Genomic DNA, 15,454 nt, shown 5'->3' on the forward strand with positions numbered 1-15,454 from the left:
CATTGTAGGGCCCCACAAAACCAAGGGAACACAGAACAGATCTGGCTGGTTTGGCCTCCCAGGGGCTGCCTGACTGGTCCAGCTGACCCTGGCATGTTGAAAGTCTCTTCTCATCTGCTCCTGAAGCACTGGGGCTCCGTGCTTTTCTTCCTATGGAAAAGAACTCTCCTCCTCCTCCAGGCACCCGTGGCCAGAACTGGGATTCCACCTCCAAATTTTCTTACTATAGTAGAGGAAATGTATTGTATTTGAATATCTGTATAAAGGCTTTGCCCCGGGAGGTCACGGTTGTCCTTGATGGGCTGCAGCTGCGATGTCCTTCATTGGGCCGTAGCTGTGGCTAATGAAGATAACTGGGATAAAAGGGTGTGGGTTACCCAGTTAGAGAGTCTTGGAGGAGCCCTGACGTGAGAAAAATGCAGGAGAAGGAGTCTGTGCTGTGAAGATCTGCATCCATAGGAACACACCAAGGAGGTATGGAACTTCAGAAATTTGATAACAACAGTATGGGACTCCAGAAATAGAACAACACCACCTTATATCCAGCGATTGTTCCAATAGGAATATTCCCAGGACAAGTCTGTCTTGCAGTGGTTTTACAAGGGTCACTTTGCATCTATCTCAAAAAACACTGGGGAAGGCTCTGTGATTTCCTTCCTATGGAAAAGAAGTGTCCTGCTTCTCCAGGTGCCCATGCCTGGGATTGGGGTTCCACCTCTAATATTCCCTATATCCGAAGTCTGGTCCCAGACAAAATCTTCCATTCCTGACAAGTCTGGCTGGCCTTGGTCTAGTGAGGCTCTCCAAACACTGAGGCTCTGTGCTTTCCTTCCTATGGAAAAGAACTGTCCTTCTCAGCCAGGTGCCCATGGCCAGAATTTGGGTTCCACCTCCAATATTGCCTGTTATGACAAATTGGAGGAGATTGTTGGCTGGAAACATTGCATATGTGGGGGAGGAAGGGGCAGGTCCAGCCTTGCCCTGGAACCCCAGCCCTGCCCTGCCCTGGAACCCCAATCCCCCCAGAGCCTCTATCCCAGCCCAGCAGTGGCTGCCAGGCCCTGGCACAGCACAGGCAATGCTCCACAGCCACCTCTGCAGCCCCAGCCCAGCTCCTGAGGGACCAAATGAGCCCAAGCCCCACCTGGGGGAAGGGCCCAGGGAGACCAAGGGGGATTGAAGGCTGACCACAAGGAAGCACACATCTTGATCCTACCTCCTCTTGGAATTTCCATCTGAACTCTGCTGGAATCCAGGAGTTGATAGCTGTGTGTGTGCCTCTCTGCATCTTTTTTGTCTTTCTCTCTTTCTGCATCTTCTTCTATTTCTGTGCTCCTGTAAATTGTTATTAACATGAAATTGAACAGCCCTAGAGTTTGTGAAGTTGAATGGGCCAAGTTAATGCTTTGAGAAGTGTTTTTTGTTGATTGAATATCTGTCCATATTTGACATGAGAAGAATTTTTAAAAGTAATACATAACTTTTTGTGTAACTGACAATCTGTTAAACCACTGAGATACTGAACACGCCTCTGTGTCGCAGACATCTTTAATGAAAAATCTTTTCTTAAGATTTTTCCTTGTGAGAAGCTGCAGTTTCAGCAACCAAAAGTAAACAATGCTTATCTGCTGCTGTGGAATGCAACAGGTAGACCTGTGATTGGTCTCCTGTGGATGTTTGGATTTACTGACCACTCATGGCAGAGCTGGCTCTTGCTCTCTGTCTGAGACACAGATCTTTGTTGTTCATTCTTTTCTATTCTTAGCTTAGCTAGCTTCTGAAGAAACCTTTTCCTTTCTATTTCTTTTTATTGTAGTCTTAATATAACATATATCATAAAATAATAAATCAAGCCTTCTGATCTTAGAGTCAACATTCTCGTCTCTTCTTCATCCTGAAAACCCCTGTGACCACGGTCGCACCTCTGTGAAACACAAATGCTAAAGATGAAAAAACCCAGGAATCTCCTCTTTCTTTTCCAGTCAACAAAGAAGCAGCGGGCCCCGGCCCTGGCCCCCATCTCAACCAAACCAAACCAAACCAAACCAAACCAAACCAAACCAAACCAAACCAAGCAACCCTGCCATGGGCTGAGCCCCTTCCCCCCTTCCCAGGCTGCTCCACCCCCATCAGCCCCATTCTGACCAAACCAAACCCCAACAACTCCCAAACAGGAAAACAAAAGAGGCTACAAAACCCCAACCAGAACAAAGCCAACCACAGCTATTAAAATCTCACCATGATCATATAAAAAAATATATAAAACCATCAAATGAGTAAAGGAGAAATTAAGTCCCAAATAAAAAAGAAGAAAAAATACCTTAATCTTAAAACTAAAATCTTCTTGTAAACGATAATGGAACAACTCTTTCTTTATAACACAAAAAACTTTTAAAAAAAATTACAATTAATATCAAAAAACCCCTCCATACTAAAATAAACAAATGTTAAAATAACTGTAATTTCATGACAGGTTTAAACAGCAGGGAGAAAAATCCAACTAATCCAGTATCCCCAAGAGAAGATCTCTATTCCCAGAGATAAAAATAATTTTAAAAGTAAAAAATAAAAACTTTTACCCTTAAAGAACACATCTTTAAAACAGTACCCCATAAGTTGACATGACCCATCTACAAGCTGTAAAAAATCTTGTAGCAATAAAAACAACTTCCCAAGAACAAAGTTCCCCTGACAACTGTTATCCATGAAAGAATTAAGAACCACAAAAAAATATTTTTTTTCTTGTAAAATAATCTCCATAACCTTAACAAGAAAAACTTCTCTCCCGAAGAAAACTAAAAAAAAGACTATTCTAGAAATAGTAAACCAACTAGAAATTTTAAGTTTACTTACTTAACATTGTCAGTAAAAAGAAAAAGTTGTAAAGAAAAAAAGTGTTCGAGAGAATTCATTTTAATTTTTACTACCTTTTTTCTTTATAAATTTATTTTAAATAAAATTTTCTATATACGCTTTAAAAATCTTAGGCCTACTTTACTATTCTCATAATACAATCTCACAATAAAAGAAATAGATAAATAATTAACTGACACTAAAACCCCCCATACTCATCAATCCATTAATTAAGAACTCTCAAGAATAGAAAAATCTTAAATTAACAAACCAAAACCACTACAATGTCATAATAAACCTTTTGCCAAAGTTTCTCCAATTTTCTGAACTTCCCAGGGAAGGCTGTTTGGTTGTTTTGAGCTCCTAGAATCTCTTGTACTGGTATTTCTCCAGTGCACCTAACTCAGAGGACACAAACAATTCTAATTCCTTTTAAATGTCTCCTTGAGATAATTGTTTTAGGGATCGAGTCAGGGCTTGTGTGTCCTGCTTGGCCCAGCCCAGGCAGGGCTTTCCCAGCCACATTCCACACTCCATTGCCCAGCTGGAGCCGCTGGTGCCTCTGAGTTGTGCTGCCCCAGCCCCAGGGACGCTCTCCTTGTCTGCCCATTCCCCCACGGTCTCTGGGCAGGGATGGCCTCACTGGGGGCTGCTGACATCCTCAGCAACTTGGAGGCTGCTGCTGAATTTCACTGCTCCAGAGGCTTGTTCAGCCTTCAGCTCTTCAGTGCAGGAATTCAGTGTCCCAGGGCTCATGAACATTCCGAACACCTGAACAAGCCAAGCCTCTGGGAATCATTTGATTTTAATATTCAAATCCTTTGTGGCGAATTAAACAGATCTCAGTAGTATATCCAAAGTGAATGCATTATATTTAAAAAGACAGTGAGAAAAGATTTTTTAGGTCCTGTTTAGGATTTTTTCCTGTTCATAAATCAATATGTGCAATCTCCAATTGACACTGAATCCAAGTACCTCCTCATGCAGTTGGAATAGATATGAAAATCCAGACCCTTCATGGCTGACAATCAATCAGACTCTGTCCCTACCCCCAGCCCACCATTTCCCCCATCCAAGCCCTGGCACTCAGAGCAGCCTTGTGCAAATCTGAGCTCCCTCCAGCCCAGGCTGCACCTGCAGCTTTCAGCTCCTTGGCTGCAACTCCCACCTGCTTTCCTTGGAGAAGGAGCTGCCCGAGACACAGAGGGATGTTCATTTCTTGTCAGCCAACAAAGCCAAGGGAAGGCACAGCTCCATCAAATGCCAAAGTCATTCTTCTCCCTGGCTCTGCCCTGCCCCTGATCCCCACAGCCTGCCCTGTTTCCTTCATCCCTGCATTGCCAGGGACTACCTGGGACAAGGGAGCTCTGCTCTGGGGATGGAGGGAGGTCCAAGTGCAGCCACTGGAGTGGGAGCCGCAACTCATCAGGTTTGTGTCCTTTGGGGGTCAGGAACTGCTGAGACTCAGAGGCACAGAAAGTTTCTCTTCATGGCCAACAGACCACAGTTGAACAGGACACAATTCAATAACACTCACGCTCTTCCCTGAGCTATGTGCAATGTCCCAGCAGCGTCTGATGAGTTCCACCATCCACAAGTGATTTACATACTAAAATTAATTTCAGATAAACATGGTTCTGTGATAGATATAAACACAATTAAGTTCTTGTATTAGAATGCTCATCCTGGAGTGGGGACAAAACAGCTCCAACAATTCCTGATTTGCAAAGCTGTCAGTGGTGGATGGAGAAGGGAGGTCAGGCTGCTCTTGGTGTTGAGGAAATGCGGAAACCAGCCTGACTCATTTCATCTCCTCCTGTCCTGGCTGATCTCCCCTCTTTCCCCTTCCACCCATTGGCTTTTGTCTCCCACCAGGCCCCGGTGAAGAGCCTGGCTCTGTGTTCTCCATCCCCTCCTCGCTGGCACTGCCAGGCTGGGATGAGGAGCCCCTCAGCCTTCCCTGCTCCGGGCTGGACAAGCCCAGCTCCCTCAGCCTCTGCTCACAGCCCAAGGGCTCCAGCCCCACCTTGGAGGCCCTTCCCAGACCCTGCTCCAGCTGCCAGACATCTTTCCTGCCCTGGGCAACCCAAACCAGGCCACAGTGACCTAGTGTCATGATCCATCCTTACAAACAAGTTTTGTGATCGTTCGCGATGTCAGAGTGCAAAAGAACCGACATGGGACAAGGGGGTTTGCAGTGATAATCCAAACAAATGCACCTCTTTTGAAATAACCACAGCAAAAATGCGTTGGGGAGGAAGTGAGGAAAAAAAGGAAAAAATAAGGGAAAAGAGGGAGGGAATGAATGGGTATAGAGCTACCAAATGTAGAACGGCGAAGTCCTTCGATGTCCAGCCAATGGAGTTCACCAGGTCACGTCCGGGCAGATCTCAGAGGTGCAGTCCTTCTGGACTCTGGTTATACTCTCTTTTGATGGGGGAAGGGGAATAGATCTTGAAACCGAATCAAAGGTAGTCTATTGTATCTTTGGGGGAAAGAATGGTATTTAGAGAAGGGTACACACAGTCCATGTTCTCAGCAGTGGGCGAGAGCCATTGTCTTTGTGGTCCACTGCTCACACCTGCAACATCCATCTTGCTTTGGTCAGCTTGCCTCCCCCACAACACCTCCCCCAGGTTGGGGGTCTCAGTCCCAGTCCTTGGAAAGTGTGAGAGGGGCCCTTCTCACCGAGGGATTTCATGTCTCGGTTTTTCTCTGGTGAAGAGGCTTCTTACATCTCAGTTTGTCTGTCACGGTGATTGCAAAGGAGCGAGAGGGGTCTTCTTTGGAGGACCACCCAGAACTCGAGAGAAGTCCAGCCAGAGGTGGGGGGGGGAAAATCCCAGAGCTATTGTTGCAAAAAGGGCAGAATGTCCTTCTCTTCCTTTCATGGAGCTCAGTGTAGCATACAGTAAACACACCTGTGAAACAATAGCTTAGCAATGCTCTCAGGCCTCAGGGCCCTTAGCATGTAACTTTCTCCTACAGGGCCAGAGATTTAAGACAGGAGCTCTTTTCTCCAGTGGTCCCCAATGACAATCGTGAGGCAGATGAGGGAAATTTCGGACAGTCTCACACCCAGTTGCTCCAGTTGTGTCCTTAGTCCCCTTAGCATGGTTCCAGTACCCTCCAGTTGATCCCAGTTGCTCCCAATGTGCCACATTTTCCTCCCAACATGGGCCCAGTAGCTTCCAGTACCCCCCAGTCAGGATCCATTCACATCTGCTGTAATCCCAGTGGCTCCAGGATGATCCCAGTTGTACCCAGTCCCCTCCCCGCAGTGTGGTTCCAGTCACTCCCAGTATGACCCCAGTCATTCCCAGATCCTCCCAGTATGATTCCAGTCATGCCCAGAGTGACCCCTTGTCACTCCCAGTGTTGGCCCAGTTGCTCCCAGTCACCTCCAACATGGTTCCAGTCATAGCCAGCACCTTTCCAGTCATTCCCAGTCTCGTTCCAGTAGGATCCCAGTCATTCTCAGATGCTCCTAATACTTTTCAAGTCACTCCCAGTATGATCCCACTCAGTTCCAGTATGACTCCAGCATGGGCACAGCTGATCCCATTATCGTCCAGTGTGGTTCCAGTTGTTCCCATTTACCCTGACTGTGCTTTCAATCACTCTCAGCGTATTCCAGTTACTCCCAGCAGGTTCCCAGTTAGACCCAGTTGTCCTCAGTTGCTTCCAGCCTGATCCCAGTTGCTCACAGCCACTCCCAGTCACCCTCAGTGCAGTCGCCGTTGCTCCAAGTATGACCCAGTATGATCCCAGTTGCCCCCAGCCTGGTTCCAGTTGCTCCCTGTTCCTCCCAGAGTGATAACAGTTGAAGCCTGTTGTCCCTTCTGTAGTCCCAGTCACTCCATAGATGATCCCAGTCCCTCCCAGCATGGTCCCAGTCATGCCCAGTTGCCCCCAGTGTAGACTCAGTCACTTCCACTCACTCCCAGTTGCCCCCAGCATGGGGTCCCAGTTCTCCCCAGCAGGGTCCCCGTTGTTCCCAGTGTGTTCCCAGTCATCCCCAGTATGGTTACAGACACTCCCAGTACATCCCAGTTGCCCTCAGCATGTCCATGGTCATTCCCAGACCTCCCAGTGGTCCCAGTAAGATGCTTGTTATCCCAGGATGATCTCAGTCATGCCCAGTATATCCCAGTTGCCTCCATCACACATCCAGTCATTCCCAGTCCCTCCAGTTTGCTTGCAGCATGGTCCCAGTTTCTCTCAGTTGCTCCCAGTAGCCCAAAGTGTGATCCCAATTGTTCCCTTTCTACACCAATATGAGCCCAGTTACCTCCAGTATGATCCTTGTCACATGTCAGCACTCCCAGTATGGTCCCAGTATAATCCCAGTAACTTCCAATCACTCCCAGTATGGTCCCAGTTGCCTCCAGCTAGATCAGCCCAGTCAGTCCCAGTATGATGCCATTTGCTCCCAGCGTGCTCCCAGTTGCTCCCAGTCCCCCCCAGTATGGGGGATGATGTGCATGGTGTGTTCCCAGTCACTCTCAGACACTCCCAGTATTAGTCCAGTCCCTCCCAGTATGATCCAGAGATGATCCCAGTGTGCTCCCAGTCACTGCCAGTATGAACCAGTTGTGCCCCACATGGTCCCAGTTGCTCCCTTTCAGCCTCACTTTTGTTCCAGTCACTCCCAGTCTCACCCAGTTCCTTCCAGCAAATTCCAGGTCAGTCCCAGTTCCTTGCAGCCTGATCCCATTTGCTCCCAGCCGCTTCCAGTCAGCCTCAGTGTAGCTGCACTCACTGCCAGTATGATCCCAGTCACTTCCAGCATGATCCCAGTTCATCCCAGTATAAGCCCAGTTGCTTCCAATCATGCCCAGCATGCACCCAGTGACTCCCAGTTCCTTCCAGCATGATGCCAGTTGCTCACAGCTGCTCATGGTCACCCTCTGAACGATCCCACTCGCTCCCAGTATATCCCATTTGCCCCCAGCATAGTCTCAATTGCCCCTGCAGCCTCCCACTCACTCCCAGTATGATCCCAGTATGATCCCAGTACAGCCCAGTCCCTCCCAGAGACGCCACTCCTGGGATCCCCCACCCCTCTCTGCGTTTCCCCCTCCCAGATCTCCCGAGAGGAGCCCCAGGGGCCGGCAGTGCCCAGCCAGGGTCCCCAGCAAGGCCCAGTTTGGATGTGCAGCCCCCAGTTTGCCCAGTTTGCCTCTCCTTTGGCCCGGGCCGGGTTCCCCCGCCCGCAGCGGCTGGGAGCAGCCGAGAGCCCCGCGCTGCCCATCCCGACCTGTCCCGGCTCCATCCCCGCTCCTGCCGCGCGCTGCGAGGGCTGCGGGAACGGGCACCGAGGGTGTGGCTGCTGCTGGGGGAGGAGGAGGAGGGAGGGAAGGGCAGGGATGAAGGAGGAGAGCCAGAAGGGATGGAAGTAGGGGAAGGAGGTGGGCTTAGGGAGGAGGAGGAGGAGGAGGAGGGATGGAAGAGGAGGAGTGGGAGGAAGAGGAGGGACAAAGGAGGATCAGGGAAAGAAGAAAGAACCAAGAGGTCGAGCCCTCCCTGAATTCGCAGCCCCACCTGTGGGATCATCACCCCCCATCCCGCAGGTGCCCTGGGCAGGGGAGCTCTGCCCAGATACCCTGGGGGGTCCCTGGGTTGGGTATTTTTGGGGGGATGTTTGGAGAACGAAGAACTGCAAAGCTGAGCAGAAAATGCCCCTTGGGGGGACACTGGGGGGTGCCGGTGGCAGCTGCCGGCAGAGGCAGCCTGGAGGAGCAGAGCCCTGTGTCCCCCAGGAGCCCAAAGTGGGGAGCCCAGAGAGGGGGGAGCGCCACCACTGGGGGGAGCCTCAAGAGCCTGGAGAGGGGCAGGGGGGACTCCTTGGAGCCCCTGCACCCCAAAGCAGAGAATAAAGGGAGAAGGGACACTTGGACCGCAAGACCCCCAGCTTCCCTAAGTGGGGAGATGGAAAAGGGGAACTTTTTGGATTGCTGGGACTCCCAGCAGCCTGGAGAGGGTGGGGACTGGGTAGACAGGGGACCCCCAATACATCTGACCCCCAGCAGCTGGGACAGGGAGAACCCCAAACGCCAAATGGGAGAGACCAGAGACAGGGAACTGCTGGGAGGCATTTTCAGGGCTGAATCTTGGTGTTTGGGACGTTTTTATGGACCCCAGATGGCTGGTGACTTGTAGAGATGGACTTGGGCAGGGGGAACCCCCTAACCCAATGTGATAATGCATTGAATTTTTCCTAAAGCAGGATTTCCCATTCCCAAACCTTGGCTGGATAGAGGAGAAGGCTGCAAGGAAGATGCTCCATGAGCCCCAGGCAGGTGAGGAAGAAGTCAGTGCCCCTTTTCCCCTCTCTCCTGCTCCATCTCCCAGCCCAGCACAGCCCCCGGCTGCAGGACAACCCTGCTGCCAACCCCGTCCTGCTGGGGATGCACTGGGGGGATCTCCTTCCCCTTCCCTCTGGCACGGAGGCAAATCCCATCCTCTCCTTGGCCTTCCTCCCCCAGGAAGGAGCTGAGGATGGAGACCAGGGAGGAAAAATCTCTGTAGCAGAACTTCATGGAAGAGGCTGTTTTGAGTGGCTCCATGGCACAGGAATCCAAGAGGGAGGAACATCCCAGAGATCCCACAGGAAGAGGGGCTCCAAACCCAGCCCAGTGTGCTCTGAGGAGGAAAGACCCACCCTGTTCCAGGAAGGTGGACAGAGCTTCAGCCAGAGCTCAGAGCTGGTGCTCCAGGAGCAGCTTCATGATGGGGAGAAGCCCCACAAGTGCTTGGAGTGTGGGAAGAGCTTCAGGCAGAGCAGCACCCTGATCAGCCACCAGATGATCCACACTGGGAAATGGCCCGACGAGTGTGGGGAGTGTGGGAAGGGCTTCAGATGCAGCTCCCACCTCATCATCCACACTGGGGAGAGGCCCTATGAGTGTCCCCAGTGTCAGAAGAGGTTTCACACCAGCTCCAGTCTCCTCCTGCATGAGCGGATTCACACGGATCAGAGGCCCTTCTGCTGCCCTGACTGTGGGATGGGCTTCATGCAAAACTCCAACCTCATCACCCACCAGCAGATCCACAGCCAGGAGAGGCCCTACGAGTGTCTGGAATGAGGGAAGAGCTTCGGCGGCAGCTCCAGTCTGATCCACCACCAGAGAATCCACACTGGGGAAAGGCCATACAAGTGTGGGGAATATGGGATGACCTTCAGTCAGAGGTCACAGCTGATCATCCACCAAATGATCCACACTGGGGAGAGGCCCTACGAGTGTCCCGAGTGTCAGAAGAGGTTTCAGACCAGCTCCCATCTCCTCAAGCACCAGTGGATTCACACCGAGGAGAGGCCCTTCTGCTGCCCCGATGGTGGGAAGGGCTTCAAGCAAAACTCCACCCTCGTCACCCACCAGAGCATCCATACCAGGGAGAGGCCCTACGAGTGTGCCCAGTGTGGGAAGAGCTTCACCCAGAGCTCTCACTTGACCAAACACCAACAGAGGCACTGGTAAGGGAAGCCCTGCAAATGCCCCAAGTGCCGAAGAGCTTCGCCCACGGCTCCAGCTTCATCCCCCTTGGGAGGATCCACGTTGGGCAGAGCCTTGGTGACCCACATTCCCGTGATCTGTGTTGGGAAGACACCTGGCTGCTTATCTTTTTGGTTTGGCCCCAATTTCTTCTTGATTTTTCTTTATCATTTAAAAACATCTGAAATAGGACTAAAAAAAAAAGAAATTTATCAAAGAAGTCTAAAGTTCCATCAGTTAACAGTTCCTTGAGCAGGAATTTATGGTTTTGGGACATATCCTGGAAGATTTGGGAGTTCTTGGGGATTTCAGGAAGTGTTCTGCATAGCTTTGCACTCCAAAAGTAAAGATGGATTGACCTGTCACCTCAAAATGACTCAGTCCCACTGAAAACACGTCAATCTTACCCTCAAGGGGCTCAATCCCACTTCAAATTGCCTGAATCCCACCTCAAAAAAACTCAGTCCCATGCCAAAATTACTGAATTCCCCAGCCTCCAGGGTAAGATGGAATTGGATAGAGACTGGGAGAAGTGGGATCCAAATTTGAGGGTGTGGGACAAGGATTGTGGAGGGCTGGGTGTGTGGGATGTATTGTGATAGTAAATAAAACTTTCAGAACTATTGGTTTCTGTCTCATTCATTTTCCATCAGTTCTGGTTTGTTTTTCAGAGTGCCACCTTCTCAGCTCATTGTGTTTGTGTCCTCCTTTCTCTCCTGCTCTCTTTGCCTGCTCTGTTTCTCTCTCAGTGTCTCCCTTGACCCAGGGCAGCTCCCACCAAAGACCCTGCCCTGATTTAATTCCCAATCCATGAGCTACAACAACCATGGGTGAAGTTATGAAGGCTGGCAGTGAAATGTCACTGTAAGATCTTGCTCCACTTGGTTTTTGGCTCCTTCTTGAGAGCTTTGCTTTCCAGGGCAGGAACATCTTTTCCTGTCTGGGAACTGGAATTCCAGCCCCTGGCAGTGTGTGCCATGGATCCCAGAGGGGCATTCCCGAGGCTGCCAGGGTGCTGCTCCTGCCGTGCCTCCCAAGGAGCTGTGCAGGGCCAGGGCACAAGGTCCAGCAGCTCTGTTGGTTCTGCAGTGCCACAAGGGCCCCTGGTTCCATGAGTTTCCCTACTGCCAACAGCACTTCCTTGGTTCCCGTGATGCCCTGCTGCTGTGTCACCATGGATATTTGGTGCCATGAAGTTCTTCAGTGTCACAATGGCCTCCTTGGATGGGCAGTGTCACCATGGACCATTGGCTCCAGGCAGCCCCGCTGGGTCACCATGGACTCCTTGGTTCCATGAGGCTCTGGGGGTGTCTCCATGGTCTCCTTGGATCCACAGTGTCACAATGGACAACTGGATCCACGTGGCCCTGCTGTGTCACCATGGCCCCTTGGTTCCATGGCACCCCAGGGTCACAATTGACTCCTTGCTTCCACGTCTCCCCCTCAGTGCCAAAATGGCCCCTTTGTTCCACGAGGAACGCAAAAGTTTTGTAGAAACATTGAGCAAATCCTGCTTAACACACCTGGGAACATCTGTTTGCATTCCAAAGAGAGGTTAAAGGTGAGGATGGCACCAGCAGCTTCCATCTGCAACAGAGATCCAGGGAAAGGACAGGGACGGAGAATTCAGGTGGAAGACTCAGAGAATTCTGCTTCCAGAGATCATTTCTGCTCACACTGTCCCCTGTAGAAAGGTGACACCATTCCAGGCAGCCTGGACGGAGCAGGTGGTTCCTGAGTGGGGTTTGTTGTTCAGGAAACCCACTCAAGGTTTTCATTTGTTTTGGTTTGAAAGGAAAACCAGAGAGAGACTCCAAGTCAGAAATACAATTTATTAGGAAAAGAAAAAAAAATCAAAAATTATGCAATAATACAAAAGAATAAACTCTGATAAAGTCAGAATATAACCTGTCACTCTGTTGGTCAGGGTATTGGTAGCAGTCCAGTTGGAATGGTGGCTGCAGTCCTCCTGGAGTGGCAGATGTGGTTCTGTTGGAGCAGTGATCCTGTAGAAGGGTGTAGCCTTCCTCTGAAGATCCAGTGGAAAAGGCAGCTGTTCCTCTGGGAAATCCAGTGGAAAGACAGCTTGTTTGGTCCCAAACCCCAGATTATATCCAGATGGGGATGCTTAGCTCCTCCCCCTGGGCAGAGCATCTCACAGTGGGCTGATGTCATTCTGTGAGTCATGGGGTGGGTCCATTAAACAGAAATGGCTCCTGGAGGGAGTTATCTCTGAGTCATGGGGAAAGGCATTGATGGGCCCTTTAACAGGAGATAAGGAAAACACAATGCCCCTCCTGGTTTCAACAGCTCTTGAGGATGGGAATAGAATACATCTTTATATTGTAACCTAGGACATCCATCACCGATGGAAGGGTGGGACAGAGTAACTTCATACTGGGTGTCATTTTGTGCTCTGCTGGGAGTTTCCCCAGGGCTGGTAGTGCTGTTGGCTTCAGGAACAGTTTGGGCAATGGCTGTGGGACTGAGGGCTGGGTGAAAAAGGAGAACGGTTGTTATTCTTGTATTTACAGTCTTTTGCTACGTGTCCAGTTTTCTCGCAGTTATAACAGTTTCCATTGCCTCTATTACATTCTGTATCTGAAGAAGCACGTTTGCTGCAACCAGCATTTCCATTGCACCCTGGCCGGTGGCCTTGGCTAGGCTGGAGTCACGGTCTGAGACCGCTTGGCAAATGCAAGTGTCAACCATCTGAGCAATGGATGGCTCAGGGTCAAGGGGGAGGACGTGCAGAACCTTTCTGCAGTCAATACTGGCATTACAGAAAGCTAATTTGCTAATAAAATAATCCCAGACCTTTTGATCATCTACCTGTTTTTCCAGTGCTTTCATAAGGTGCTTTACAAACTTGATATAGCTCTTGTCCAGGCATTGGCGAATATCAGTGAAGTCAGTGTGGGATGTAGAAGCGTCAGGTGTTTGGAGGAGGGTGGACCATGCAGCACCTTTGAGATCTTCCAGTATTGACTGGGGGAGGACTTCAGCCTGATATTGCAGTCTAGTATAGTCTCCTTCCCTGGTAATGCGGTCCATTGTGAGGTGCCACCGCCTTTCTTCCTTAACATAACCTTTTGGTAACTCATTAACTTCATTTATCCAAACTCCTTTCCACAAAATAAATTTGTCAGGTGACAATATAATTTTCATACACTGCTTTAAATTGCATGGTACCATCGTGTGGGCAGTAAATGTCGTGTCCAGCAAATTGTTAAAATAGGGAGAACCCCTTCCATAATCCTTTGCAGCCTTTACTAAGTCCTTCATTTCCCTGTGGGGAATAGATTCCCATTTAGGTTTTGGCCCCTCCTTATACTGCACAGGTGCCACCTGAATCTTGGATCCTACATCCCAGTCCCCCTCCTTTGCAGCTTTTCTTTGCATCCTCTGCCAAGAATCCTTGGGCTCATCCTCACTCTTGGATAAGCTATTGCTCTCTTCCTCTGCAGAGGAAGCCGGTCTGCTGGGAGGGGCGCAGGGCATTTGGCTAACCAGCAACACCCAGTGTTGAAGGCCTTTGGTAGCAAAAATGGCTTCCTTCCAGTTGGCCCCATGTCCAGTTCCAGGGGCGGAACTCAACGTCAAGGTGGGACCCGTCAGAGGGGAGGTACCCGGAGCAAAGGCGGGAAATGGGGATGAAGGCAGGAGGGAATCTGAAATGGGGCTCTCTCTCACAGGATCATTGCCACCTTGTGATTCATAGGAAGGGGGATTAGGACTAGGGGATGCAGGAATGTGGGTGAGGGAATATCTCAGGGCAGCATGGCCATTACCACCTGAGGAGAGAACAGAAAAGGAGGGGAGATGGCAGGCAGCAGATGGCTCATCTGTGCCAAAGGGCAGGCTCCATCTCCTGTCCTGTTCTTAGGGAACATGGGTTCAGGAACATGGAAGATAGATTGAATAAAGTGATTCAAAGGGTTGGAACCATGAACTCATGAAACGATCCCAGAAATTGAATGAAACAAAGGATAAAATTTCCCAATGTTTACCACCCCTTGTGTTTGTAAAATATCAAGCTTTCCCTCAGCAGCATCCCAAAATGATGACTGAAAGATAGGATCAACAGAGATATCAGGAAACTCCTTAAACAACCAGTGAACAAAACATTTTAAACTCCCCTCAGAAAACAAACTCCCCTCTAAATTCAAAACTCCCCAAAACTTAACAAAAAGATCCTTTTCAGCTTGGGACTGAGTATTTTCCATAGCTGCCCCCAATGGAAGAGGGAATTCCCACTCACAGGAACAGAAAATCAAAAGCCTGAGTCCCGCCAGCTCTCTGCCACTCACTCTCAGTCTCATGGGCACGATCTTCAACCAAAGTGGGGCTTGTGGGGCTGTCAGCAAAGTCTGTCCCATGGATATTGAAGGGATTGTCAACTTCCACTTTAGTGAGACTCAATAAAACTTGAGTCTCACTTCAGTGTTGCAGCTGTCCTGAAGGTGTACAGCTTCCAGTGGTGTCTGGCTGGCAGGATCACTGCTGGAGATGCTCACAGGGATTTCAATGAATCATGCCCCTGTTCAGGCACCATATGTAGCGTTGTGGTGCTACTGAGGCCCCTGGAGCATCTGGCACTCATGAGCCCGAAGCTCACTGCTTCCTCAGAAAGCTGCCAGAATAGGCAGGAAGGGTCTTTGTATGTGTGGTGGTGTTTGCAGGCCCCCAGGATGAGGGAAGAGATGAGAATCTTGACTCCGTGTTTCAGAAGATTGATTTACTATTTTATAATATTACATTATATTAAAAGAAAATGCGATACTAAAACTGTACTAAAGAAAGAGCAAAGAGACATCAGAAAGCTAAAAAAGAATGATAATAAAATCTTGTGACTGACCAGTCCCAACACAGCTGGACCTGTGATTGGTAATCAAGTAGAATCAATTCACATGAGACCAATCAAAGATGCACCTGCCACATTATTGTTTACATTTCATTTCTGAGGCCTCTCAGCTTCTCAGGAAAAAAATCCTAGCAAAGGTATTTTTCAGAAAAAATGTCAGTGACAGTATGATGTCCAGCAAACTGGGTTTATTGGTACAGGAACAGGGTACAGAGAAAAAAAGGGTCCAGGGATGAAGACA

At 49.6% G+C, this 15,454-nt stretch overlaps 1 pseudogene; it reads left to right on the forward strand.

Moving 5' to 3' along the window:
• The window catches only part of LOC143692664 (uncharacterized), a 37,411-nt pseudogene extending 27,077 nt beyond the window's left edge, over positions 1–10,334 (forward strand).
• Positions 10,335–15,454: the final 5,120 nt, after the last annotated feature.

Source organism: Agelaius phoeniceus (assembly GCF_051311805.1).
Source record: "Agelaius phoeniceus isolate bAgePho1 chromosome W unlocalized genomic scaffold, bAgePho1.hap1 SUPER_W_unloc_2, whole genome shotgun sequence".
Lineage (NCBI taxonomy): Eukaryota > Metazoa > Chordata > Aves > Passeriformes > Icteridae > Agelaius > Agelaius phoeniceus.